This window comes from Camelus bactrianus, unplaced genomic scaffold (assembly GCF_048773025.1).
Source record: "Camelus bactrianus isolate YW-2024 breed Bactrian camel unplaced genomic scaffold, ASM4877302v1 HiC_scaffold_103, whole genome shotgun sequence".
Lineage (NCBI taxonomy): Eukaryota > Metazoa > Chordata > Mammalia > Artiodactyla > Camelidae > Camelus > Camelus bactrianus.
The window spans coordinates 25,413-37,391 of NW_027413868.1; the positions used below are offsets into that span (position 1 = coordinate 25,413).

An 11,979-nucleotide genomic window follows, 5' to 3' on the forward strand; every position below is an offset into this window, starting at 1 on the left:
ACCCTCCGAGTGGTGCTTGTTTCTTGGCTGGCCTGTCATTTCCATAACAGCACCGTTGACAATAAGAACGTCACTCTCGTTCCGGCATAAAGAAGACATCTGGGGAGGGTGGGGTGGGGGGGTGGGGTGTAGATCTATGTTATGTCCTGATTCCAGGAAGGAAAGGGGCAAGAGTCGGCGTGCCCTTCTTTCTGGGGTATCTGTCTGTTCGCTTTTGGTGTTCTGCTGGTTTGGTTATTTCAGCTTTCTGTTTGGTTCCTTTCACAGATCCAGTGGCTCAAAACAGCATTCTGATTTTCTTTTCTCCTGGGGTTTGGTTTTTGATAGGTAGAGGGACAGGGCCCACGCAGGGGTGGGGGTGGGGGGGTCACTGTGCCGGAGAAAGGGAGGCGGCTGTGGTGAAATCATCGAGCAGAGGGGATTTCTACGAGAGGGACTCTCCGAAGTGAATGGGGTCCAAGGAGATCAGCAGGGTTTCTGTGTGCTCGTTTGGTTTTGTTCGTGCGTGTGTTTGTTTTTTCTGGACGAGGCCAAAGAACTCTTCAGGTGGAGGTGTGTGTCCAAAGGGTCTGACAGGATGGGAGGATGCGGGGCGAGTCAGTCCATGTGCCCAGAAAGAGAGAGAATCTGTCATAGCTGAGACTCAGGCCTTTTTCAGACCTCGGCCCAGAGAGCAGTTCGGCTCCGAGCATTCACGGAGAAGTTCGCCGCCACCTCAGTCCTGTCCCCCACCCCCGCCCTCCCCCACGCCTCAGCCCCCAGTGAAGGAGGAATCATGAAGTGGCCGCACTTAGGCTAAGCCAATTTTTGGCTTTATGCTTACTGCTTGCTTTTAGAACGATCAGCAAACTCGACTGACCAGACACCGCTCCCAGCTCCAGGCCCACTGTTAAAAACAGCTAAAGTTGTCGATTCTAACTGTTTGATTTGACCTTCCTCTGATCGTTCAACTTGACAATCATGTTTGGCGTCTGAGTCTTTCCCCAGGAAGGGAGTCACGGGAGGATAAGCTCAGGAGAACGACCAGCCCCCTCCCACCCCCCACCCCCCACCCCGAGTTCCTCCGTGGCGCTGGTGCCACCAGGTGAGTCTGACCAGATAAAGAAGGTCACGGGCTGATGACCTACTAGACCACCAGGAGGTCCCATGTTACCAGACACTCATCCAGATTTAGGAGGAAGTTTCATCAGAGACCCTTGTTGATCATGAGCACCTTTTGTGCTCCCGCCTGTTGTGATTCCCTTTCATGCTCCAACCTGTTCGTCCACAGAAGCATGAAACCCCAACCCCAAGACGGGTTCACAGTTTGGAGGGCACTAGCCTGCTGTGAGTCCCCTTTGCCCAGCAAAGCAATCAAGCTGCCTCTTTTCTTCTAAACTCTAAGACCCTGTCTCTGGGTTATTTGGCTCGTCAGGGACGGGGTGGGGGAGGGCGATCTTTCGGCAACACCCGCAGAAGTTTCCCTGAGTGGCAGGAACCAGCGTGGCCCTCAGGCCTCAGCCCCGCAGGCAGGCAGGCAGGCAGAGTTGGAGCGACCGTTGGTCCCGCCCCCGCCCGCGCACCACCACCCCCCGCCCCCGCCGCTGCTTCCGCCGCCGCCCCCGCCGCCGCTTCTGCCGCCGCCGCCGCCGCCGCCGCCGCCGCCGCCGCCGCCGCCTCCCAGGCCTTCTCCACCGATCGGTCCCAAATCGACTGACTGTCTCCTGGAAGCGGGGGCGGGGACGTCAGGAGGATCCATTCGGCAGGGCCTCGTTCAATCGCTTCATTCAAATGCAGAAAGCTCTGTGCTCAGGTCAGAGCCTTTGACTTGGCCTCCGGCTCCTCTCTGTTGAACGGCTTTTGTTCTTTGGTTTCAATTTCCCCACCCTTAGGCCACCCCGTCCCAACTGCACGGAGGGAGGCGGGAGGGAGGGGGAGAATCTCGCCTGGTCTCAGGCCAAAGGAGTCCCCTCCTTTTCCTAATCTGGGTAAACCCCACTACACCGTTTGAGAATCATGGAAGGGCATGGAAGCAGACCTCTGACTTGATAGATTCCTCTGGGATGGGAGACTTTAAAAAAACAAAATTCTTTTTCCCCTGCTTCCAGGGAGGCAGAAAGGAGGGCCAGAGTGTTCCTCTTGCCTCGGGCAGTTCTTTGTTTGTTTGTTTCTTTCTTTTGTTAAATCATTTTTTTTTTCCTTTTTTTCTTCCAGTTTTATTGAGACAGAGTTGACATACAGCAGTGTATACTTTTGGGGGGGGGCGGGGAGAGGAATTCGATTTTATGTATTTATTTTTGACCGGAGGTACTGGGGATTAAACCCAGGACCTTGTGCTTGCTTGCTAAGCACACACTCTACCACTGACCTATACCCTCCCCCTTGGCCAGTTGTGAAGTCCCTTTCATTCAGCATAGTCCATCGGGCACATTTTGGGGCAGCCTACTCTGGACCCCAACATTTCCCTATTCTGTAACTTCCCTGGAAGTTTTACACATTAAAAGCTGGGCTGTTGACTGTGCGTGTGCGTCCATGCGTGCGTGGGTGCGTGCGTGCGTCTGAGCGTGCATGCGTGCGTGTGGTGTGGGGGCAGGAGGGAGGGAATAGTTTCCTAGAGGGCCTGCGTTTCATGGACCCAGTTTCTTAGTTCTGAGAACAGGTCTGTTCAAGGAAACAGTTGTAGTATCTCGTCTCAGGAGGCGGTGGTGTCGATGGGCTTCTGAAGCTAGGCCTAGGGAGCAAGCAGTCAGGTATCGCCTAAGAGGCACTTGTGTGGAAAACCAAAGTACAGCACAAAGGTTAATCATTGGAGCAGATGAGAAACCAGATTCAGGGCCGGGAGTAGGGGGTCAGTCTGGTAGGAGATTTCCACACATCGGGGTCATCGAAACGGCTCGAGCAGTATGAAATGCCTCTGATGATGTCCTGGGGTGTTCGGCTCAACTCTCTGAGCGGCTCCTCCAAAAACAGGCCCTAGGATGGTTTCCACAGGAGCTGTTGTGGCCATTTCTCTGACGTTTACCTCCCGTTGCCCAGCTTCAGTCTGCAGGGCTTCAGGAGACGGAGCATTTTAGTACTCAATGATGCCAAGACAAAAGGGTGAGAGAAAATGGGAAACGTTCGTGGAGATGGTCCTAGGCAGATAGTGGAGGCAACTAGAAGACTTTCAGTCTCCGGGCCGGCTTTCAGGTTGAGACAAAAACCCTAAGGCAAGCGCTTGCTGCCACAGCACATCGACTAACACGGGAACCATCCAGAGAAGATCAGCACGGCCCCTGAACGTGGACGACACACACACATACGTGAAGCGTTCCGTAGCTTTAGTGATGTCAGTCACCCAGAGAAAGACAGATATCCTATGCCATCACTTCTAGATGGGATCTGAAAGTAAGTCAAGACACCCATCCATACATAAATAACTCCATTTTAAAAAGACTCCAAGGAACCTATTTACAAACCAGAAACAGACTGGACTCGCAGACATGGAAAAGAAACCGATGGTTAACACAGGGGACAGGGTAGGGTGGAGGAACGGGGGAGGGCAGAGGGATAAATCAGGAGTTTGGGATTAGCAGATATAAACCACCCTATACAAACTAGGTACACAAGTAGGTCCTACTGTCTAGCACAGGGAACTATGTTCAATAGCTTGTAATAACCTATCCTGAAAAAGTATACGTGTGTGTGTGTGTGTGTGTGTGTGTGTGTGTGTGTGAATAAGTGAATCACTATGCCGTACGTCATAAATGAACACAACATTGTAAGTCAACTATACTTCCATTGACAGAGAGTTCCTACAATAAACAGGCAGGCAGGCAGGCAGGCAGGCAGGCAGGCAGGCAGGCAGGCAGACAGACACAGACACAGACACAGACACACACACACACACACACACACACACACACACACACACACACACACACACACACACACACACACACACACGCCCCACAGACACAGGGGAACCCTAAGGAAAACGAGTAGCACTAGTATCTCTTATCCATGCATGTCTATCCCAGTTTAATGGAAACCTAAGTTTTTGCCTCCAAGTCAATGATGCTAATAACTCTGCTGCCAAGAATAGAAAAATCCTCACGGAGGATTTCTGAATCCCAGAAGGGTCAGGGAGGGAGAAAAAGAGAAAGGGTTCCATTCTGCTGACAGAGGTATGATAGTTACCATGTGGGTGTCCGCCTCTAAAAGGAAAGGAAGGGGAAAAAACAAAAGTTTATTTTCCCTTGTATCTGAAAAGAAAAAAATTTAAAACTCAATCCTCTTGGAGACAAGAAGTCGTACACACCTCATGTCACTGATTCTCCTCCTCCACCTCCTCCTCCTCCTTCCTCTACTTCTTCTTCTAGTCTATACCTCCCATGGATTCTGACGACCTTGCCTGATGATGGCGGGTGATGGGGGCAGAGATCGATCCTTCTGAGAAGTAAGTTGGCAAGCGCTTTAGTGAAGCCTCGTAGGATTTACCCAGTGAAGCGAGTGCCTTCGTCCCTGGAGGCTGCGGAAAGTATGTCCCCAAGTCACATACGCATGTGTTTGTCTTTTGTTGTCGTTGTTGTTGTTGGTGGTGGTGGTGGTGGTGGTGGTGGTGGTGTGTGTGTGTTTGTTTGTTTGTTTATTTGTTTGTTTGTTTGTTTGTTTGTAGCAGTGTCCTGGCCATGCTGAGGGCATCAGGCTTGCAGCGGGGGAAGGAAGGCTTCAACCCCTTTGGAAGTCATACCTACCATCCCAAGAACGTCTGGATGACCCCTACTATGTGGCAGTTGAATGGGGGCCAGTTACTGGGGTTCAGCGGGTCCAGAGAGAGGAGGTCTGAGGCCTCTGGGGACAAAAAGTTTGTACGTATGTATGTATGTATGTATGGCCAGTTGACTGTTTTTGCGGTCCTATAGGAATCTTCCTGCCCCTGTCTATTGAACAATGGGAGTCATCTTCCAAGTGCCCTGACACCAGACACCACGGTGGGTGAAGGAATGCGGGTGGGGTGGGGGTGGGTGGGGGAGGTCATCCAGGGAGCTGGGAGAAACCGAGCACGTCCGTGGGTCGGTGGGTCGGCCTGTCGGATGGTCGCCATGCTGGGTTTCCCCTAACCCAGGCCATTTGCCGAATGGACAGAACAGACTGGGGCCACGTGTGCCACCCACCCTCTTTCCGGAGGCTGTGGTCCACTGTGTTTGCATGAAAGTCAGTGAAGGAGGCATCTCCTCGGGACTCGGTTCCGTCCCTTTCACGAGAGCCTCCACTTTGGATGACAGCCAGCCAGCCAGCCAGCCAGCCCTCGATGCCAGGGCAGTAGACGACTGCCAGGAATATCCCATCCTTTCTGGAACCCTGAGTGTACCCACCTGTACAGACACAAGGCTGAAGAATACATGACGTTCCTTCCTAGTTGACAGCACTCCCCATGTCACTGAAACAGTGTCCAGTACGCTGACGTCATCTCCTCCCTCTCCCACACCCCCGCACGCGCACAAACACGCGCGCGCGCGCGCGCGCACACACACACACACTCTGTCTGTCTGTCTGTCTGTCTGTCTGTCTGTCTGTCTGTCTGTCTGTCTTCTAAGGATGGAGAAGAGTTTGCTGAGCTATTTCGGGTGCCCTCTCATCCTAGTTCCTATCTCCAAGTTGGTTCAAAGTCCAAAAGGCGGTCAAGCACTTAATCAGATAGGTCCCTCGTAAAGAATGCCTCCCACATCACGACGACAGGCTTCTTAGGCCAGCCGAGAAGCTCCTTCAGTTCTGCGCCCATCTTGGCTCTAAGTTGATATCAGTCTGTTACGGAAATGACAGGCCAGCCAAGAAACAAGCACCACTCTGAGGGTTGGAGTACTCAGATTTATTACGCCGGCGGGCTCAGAGGGGCTTCTGCTCCGAAGCTCTGAGCACCTCCAAGACGTGCACATGAGGTTTCATAGGGTTAATTACAAATATGGGTCTATTCGCCAATAAGACTCAAACAACAAAAAGCAAAGGATCAGTACACTGGAGCTTATCAATTTGGAACAGATCACGTTACTGACACTTGTTGAGCTTGGATTTACGAGTTAGCTTGTTAGCCCAGTAAACTGACACTAAACTTCAGATTTACGAGTTAGCCCAGCAGAACTTAGATCAGTAAACGGACACTTATCACACTTAGATTTGTGACTTTAGCTTGTTAGCCCAGCTGGGCTTTTCCTTTACAAGTCCTCCAGGATCCAAGAAAGCCACGTTGGAAAACAAGTGGTGATTCTGATGGGACAGGAGATCAGTCATTTGGGGGCGAAGGGTGGGGTAGGGAGACATACCAGCCTGTCTGTCTGTTTTCACCCAGTGTGGGAGCCGTCCCAAAGAGATAACTCGAGAAGAGAGAAACAGGGAGTTGACAAAGAACACGTGCAGTGTCGTGCCCTCCCCCCCCCACCCCAGGAGAAGGCCAAGCCAGAAGTCCCTCCGGATGGCGGGCTCCGGACTCCAGCTTCCAGGGGAAGCGATTTTTTTTTTCCTCCCCATTTCAGGCCCGGAAGAAGAGGGAGAGGCAGAGTGTCCTTCTCGGGCATCCGCTGTTTCTGAAGCACGCTTGTTGCCAAAAGATCGGCCCCCATCCCCGACGAGCCCAAGAATCCAGAGACAAGGTCTTGGAGCTTAGAAGCAAAGAGGCCATTTTATCACTCTGCCGGGCAAAGGGGATTCACAGCAGGCTAGCGTCTTCAAAACTGTGTACCCACCTTGGGGATGGAGTGGGTGGGGTGGTTCTAGAGCCATAGCTCAAACAATCGGGCATCGATCACCATCCACAGAATCGTTTTCTCATCAGAAGACTCAGAATGGTGTCACGATGCCTCCAGGTGACCCATTCTATAGAGGCTGGTGGTTAGATCTCGTTATCTCATAAGCACTCAAGGTGTGGCCTTCTTGGTCACTCAGGCTATTTTGTCAGGTCATTAGTCCCGTGACCGACCTTCTCCTCGGAGAAAGACTCAGAGACCCAGCATGATGATGACTTTCAATGAGTGAAATACAGTAGAAACAGTAAGATCGAGAGCTTCCAGTTTCAACAACAGGCCTGGAACCGTGAGCAGCAACCAGTCAGTCAGGACAGTTGACCGTTTTCAGGGCGAGCATAAGAAACCGAATGACACCCCCCCCAGCAAATGAATGAGTGAATGAATGAATGAATGAATGACCTAATGATCCTCCCCTCCCCCCCCGCCAAAAAAAGAAGAAGCAATCCGTTAGCCTAATTCCGGCCATTTTATTCATCCTCCTTCACCCTGAAGCCCCAGTCACCCACGTGCCACAGTGGTCTGTTTTCTGGTTTCCTCCACCCCCCCACCCCCCACCAACCACCACCCCGCCAACATCCCCCCATGCCCAACCACCGCCCCAAGTGTGGGACTGGACGGGGGTGCAGGGGGCTGAGGGGGCGGCAATGGCGGCTTGAGGTGAGGGTGGGGAGTGTTCCGCCCAGATCGTATAGGAAGCTCAAACACAGCTGCAGTACGAGACAAGATGGTAGATTTCTGTGAGTCCTCCCTCCTCTTAAAATCCGTCCTAAGGAGGAGACAGACAGAAAGAGAAACATCACCCTCACTCCCAACGCCTCCTGCGCCCTCGATGTGCCCCAAAACAACAACAAGAAAAACAAAAACAAACACGACCACAAATAAGTCGCTATCCCTGGGGAAGAAGGATTCGATGGCATGGGGATATCATTCTAAAATTCATTCCCTCTTCATCACATTTCATGGAAACCGATTGCAATCTATGAGGCCCTGTGAAGGTAGGGGTTGGGGGGGTAGGGAGGAGGGAGGGAAGTGAAGGGGGGGGAGAGGGAGAGAGGGAGGGGGAGAGAGAGAGAGAGAGAGAGAGAGAGAGAGAGAGAAAGAGCAGAGGAGAGGAGGGATAAAAGGGGAGAGGACAGGAAAGGAGAGGAGGGAAAAGAGGGGAGGGGAGGGGAAATGAGAAGAGGCGAGGGGAGAGGAGAAGAGGGAGAGGAGAGGAGTGGAGGGGAGAAGAGAGGAGTGGAGGGGTGAGGGGGAAGGGGGGAGAACAGGGAAGAGGAGAGGAGGGGAGAGGAGAGGAAAGAGAGACAAGGGAGACAGACAGACACGCATGCGCGCGCGCGCACACACACACACAGAGAATAGCGAAATGGAGAGAGAGGCAGAGAGAGAGAGAGAGAGAGAGAGAGAGAGAGAGAGAGAGAGAGAGAGAGAGACAGACAGACAGACAGACAGACAGACAGACAGACAGACAGACACGGATCTAGGTCAGGGATACTACACATGGGTATTCTTCTGAGTGATTTTATGTGTTTTCTCAATCGCCACCTCTATGGAGATAAAAATCGCTCCCATAAGATGAAGGGAGTCCTTCTGCCACCGCCCACGGCCCCGCCCACCAGCACCGCTTGTGTTTGTCAGGGATTCCAAGCCAAAGCACGTGGAGGAGCGGGAGAGCTTCCTGGCAGCCCAAGGAGGAGGAAAGTCCGGCAGCATGAGAGAGGTGGTTGGCACGGGGAAGCTGGAGGCCGGCTGACGAGAAGATGGGTGAGGGGGCAGGGAGGAGGGTTTCCCAAGTTGGAGAGCCAAGACGAGGGAGGGGAGCTGTCGGTGGCTGCGTTCTGACCCCGACCCCAACCCTGACTGGAGCGGATCCCTGAAAGGAGGCGGTTCGGGCTCTCTGGCCGAGAACGCCCCTCTCTTCCTCTTTGTGCAGAAACACCTTCCGCAGACCGAGAAAGTCCATCCCGAGACCCTCGTCGGAAGAGTCCTTTCCAGACCCATCACGATCCTCCTGGGCCAAGGGGTCCAGGGGATGGGGCGGGGCCTCCATTCGATCCGTCTTCCGTCCGTCCGTCCATCCACAAGATCTTGAACATCCATGTAGGATTCTGGATGGTAGCAGTTTTCCAGGATCCTCCAAATCCTTGTAAGTCCTCTCCTGGCAGATTCGACCCCTAGGTCGTACCGCGCAGCACAGGGCACTAGATTCAGTCCCTCGGGACGAGGGTTCCTGAAAAAGACCAGGAAAAAGAAGAACAGAATCACTATGGTGTGCACCAGCCAGAAACCAGCACCACCTTGTCACTCTAACAGACTTGCAAAAGGCGGGGTAGGGAGAGAAAGTCATAGGATGGCTACCATCCCTCCCACCCCCACCCCACACGCCAAGCCCCAGACCATCGTCATCCCTGCTCCCCCTCCCCTCCCCTTTCCTCTCCCTTCCCCCTCCCCCTCCCCCTCCCCTCCATCGACGCCCGCCTCCCGCTTGTACCCCACTCCTCTGAACCCAGCACCACCCACCCCAGCCTGGACGGGCTCGGCTCAGATCGGCTCGGCTCGGCTCGGCCCGGCCCGTCCGTCCGGTCGACTTCTTCGCAGGGTCTAAAATAGCGCCCGGCCGACAGGCAGGTGGCACATGGCACATGGCAGGGGAGCGAGCGGGACGGTTCGGGATCTCTGGGTGGCAGGGACACGCGGCCGGACAACCAGGAGCACGGACGGCCTGGCGTGCGTTTCTCCGCTCGGGGGGGCCTCGACCAGAGACCGTGGTACGGGGAACGGGGACACACACACACCACACACACACCACACACACACACCACACACACCACACAGACACAGACACACAGACACACAGACACACAGACACACAGACACACACACCCACCCCTTCACCCCCACCCCCAAACCTCTGACAGCTTTCGTTTGTTTTCGGCCGACCGTCCCTCGATGAGGTACGAGTGCCTTGGCTGGGGCTGGGGGGGGGGGTGGAGTTCCTCCCTCCACAACGACCCCACACGGGCTCTGTTCTGGTCACCCGAGTCCTCTTCCAAGTCAGACCACAGGCCTCCATCACCCGGCGCGAGCACTCGGGGAAACAGTCACCATCCTCATCGCTCCGCTCCACCTCTACACGTGAAGAACTGTTCCCAGCCCACGCCACTCCACCCCACCCCACGCCCCGATGCCACCCACCGCAGTGGAGAGAAACGAGACGAATCCACAGACGTGCATCAATCCGATGAAGAAAACGACGGCCCTATTCCAAGGAAGCATAGATATCTAGGTAGGAGATTCATCGAGTACTATGGAGGCGGTGGGAAAGGGGGGGGTTGCGGTGGGGAGGGTCTAGAGATCAGGCAGTACAGCCCATGCTTAGCATGCAAAAAATAAAGGTCCAGGGTTCAATCCCCAGCACCTACTCTTCAAAAATAACCCGAGAAGAAGCAAGACGGCGGAGTAGAAGGACGCTCGTAGCTCACCCTCTCCCACAAATACACCAAAACTCACATCGACGGACCCACTCGGCCAATCAGACCACCTGCGGAACTCCGACAGAACACCGCCCTCTTCGAAAGACAAAGACGCCCAAAATCTGGTAGGAGAAAAGGAGAAAAGAAAGAGTCAAAAGCAAAACAGTGCGGGAGGGCCCGGCAGAGGAGGAATAGGGCTCGTTCGCCAGACCTCCCCGTCTCCAACGGAGAGGCCGACGGGACGGTGGGGGAGCCTCCGAGTCTCAGATCTGCCCGGAGCGCCCCTTGACCGACCGACCCAAGTGAAACGGGCACAGAGGGTCCCCGCGACACCCAGCCCGAGTCGCAGGCCGGCAGCCGGGGGCCGGGACAGGCCGCACGAGCCGGGCAGAGGACCGTGGCGGCGGCACCACGCGCCGTGGCCGGGAGGGGATACAGAGCAGAACAACCCGCCCCCCCAACCCGTCCATTACGGGGAAAGAAAGGCAAAGCAACACGGCCGGTGTGCCCTGGGGAGAGGGGCGCCGTAGCCTCCATCTCCTCAGACCCGCGGCGCCATCACCGGCCCTTCTCGCGAGAAGAGAGGCGGGGCGCAGCCACAGCCGCCATAGCCCCTGGCGCGCGGCGCGCAGCGCGCGGGCGGGGGCGGGAGCGGGGGCGGGGCCGAGACTCGAATCCGCACCCGGGGGCTCTGCAACCTCCTAGGCAGGACTGAGACTCGTTTTCAGCCTGAGGCAGATATTATATATCTGCCCCGGTACCTCAGAGAACTCGCGCCACCAAGACTAAGAAGGAGCCGAGTTTTGGAATGCAGCAGGGGCGGGGCGGTTCCACCGTCTTCCCCGAGCCCACCTACGGAGAGGAGCGCCGACCCGAGGCGGAGCACACAGCCGCACAGAGCAGCGGAGCGACCGGCGCCGGGAGAGGGCAGGCGGCCAGCCACCCTCCCTCCTTCCCGGCAGGAACGCAGCATCCGACCGCGGTGCCAGGAGGGGGCGCGATCTACTTGCCCACAGGCACCGAGGGCAGCACAGACGAGGGCGCCGACAGAGGGCCCGCGGAAACAGCAAGCTGAGTTCACGAAACAGGGCGACGACAGAAAGACTTCTCGGTGAAACCGTTAAGAGCGCACCGTCTCCAGGAGAACACATCCTTTTATTTTTTTTTTTTTTCCCTCTTTTTTTTTTTTCTTTTCCTTTTTCTTTTTTAATCTCTTTTACATCGGTTTTACCTTCTGTTACCTTTTTAACCTTTACTTTTGAACAGTCGTATACGTTTACGGTTTTAATCCCTTTTAAATGTTTCATTTCAAGTCTTTTCATTATTATTATTTTTAAACATCCACCCCCTTCCCTTTTTCATTCTCTTGGTTTTGATCTCCTGTTACTGGTTATTCACAGGTTTCAAATATTGTTTCTCGGTTTTTTTCCTCCTTTTTATTAAGGTTATTAAAAGACGTCTCAACTCGATCGCTATTCTGCTTCCACTTACTCTTCTATTCATGATTACACACTGTCTTCAAACCTTTTCTTTCTCCCGTCTTTTAAAATCCTCTGTTTTATCTTTTGTTAAAATCTGTTCTATTTCCGATTACCTTTTAAAAATTTACTTTTGAAACAATTGTATATTATTTTCTGATCTTTTCTATTTGTTTTTAAAGGCTTTTAGAAGACGTCTCAGCTCAATTGCTATTCTGCTTCAACTTGCTCTTCTATTATTGATCGTACACTGTTTTCAAACCTTTT

At 54.0% G+C, this 11,979-nt stretch overlaps 2 long non-coding RNA genes and 1 other non-coding gene across 3 annotated transcripts; 2 read left to right on the top strand and 1 right to left on the bottom strand.

The window, feature by feature from the left end:
- The first annotated feature begins 1,591 nt into the window (after positions 1-1,591).
- On the top strand, positions 1,592-4,844 carry LOC141576478 (uncharacterized). Its single transcript, XR_012504913.1, has 3 exons — positions 1,592-1,792; positions 4,341-4,498; positions 4,637-4,844. It is a non-coding gene; the product is annotated as an uncharacterized LOC141576478 (long non-coding RNA).
- Positions 3,193-3,301, top strand: LOC141576481 (U6 spliceosomal RNA). Its single transcript, XR_012504916.1, has one exon. It is a non-coding gene; the product is annotated as a U6 spliceosomal RNA (small nuclear RNA).
- Positions 4,845-7,213: 2,369 nt separating the features above from the next.
- Positions 7,214-10,181, bottom strand: LOC141576479 (uncharacterized). The gene is made up of 2 exons (XR_012504914.1): positions 9,282-10,181; positions 7,214-8,991 (listed from the first exon to the last, which is right to left on the bottom strand). It is a non-coding gene; the product is annotated as an uncharacterized LOC141576479 (long non-coding RNA).
- Positions 10,182-11,979: the final 1,798 nt, after the last annotated feature.